Below are 261 nucleotides of genomic sequence, written 5' to 3' on the forward strand. Positions count from 1 at the left end.
TCATATGTATGTATTTTAAAATGCGTACTTGTTGCCACATTTCAAATAAAAAATATTTTGAAACGTGTTCTGTATTCAGTGCATGAAGCTTCACGAGTTTTGATTAAAATACATCTGCATCCTGGGATCGTGAACAGTCTTGAAGAAGCGGAATAGCTTTTTCTTAACATAGGGATTATTTTCCGTTTTATTTAAAAATCAAAAGTATTGGCGGTTTTTGCACTTTTATTTTGAAATTGTCTTCAACAACGTGTTGGGACC

The sequence above is a fragment of the Syngnathus leptorhynchus genome, chromosome 3, assembly GCF_054491065.1.
Source record: "Syngnathus leptorhynchus isolate UIUO chromosome 3, UIUO_Slep, whole genome shotgun sequence".
NCBI classification, from domain to species: domain Eukaryota; kingdom Metazoa; phylum Chordata; class Actinopteri; order Syngnathiformes; family Syngnathidae; genus Syngnathus; species Syngnathus leptorhynchus.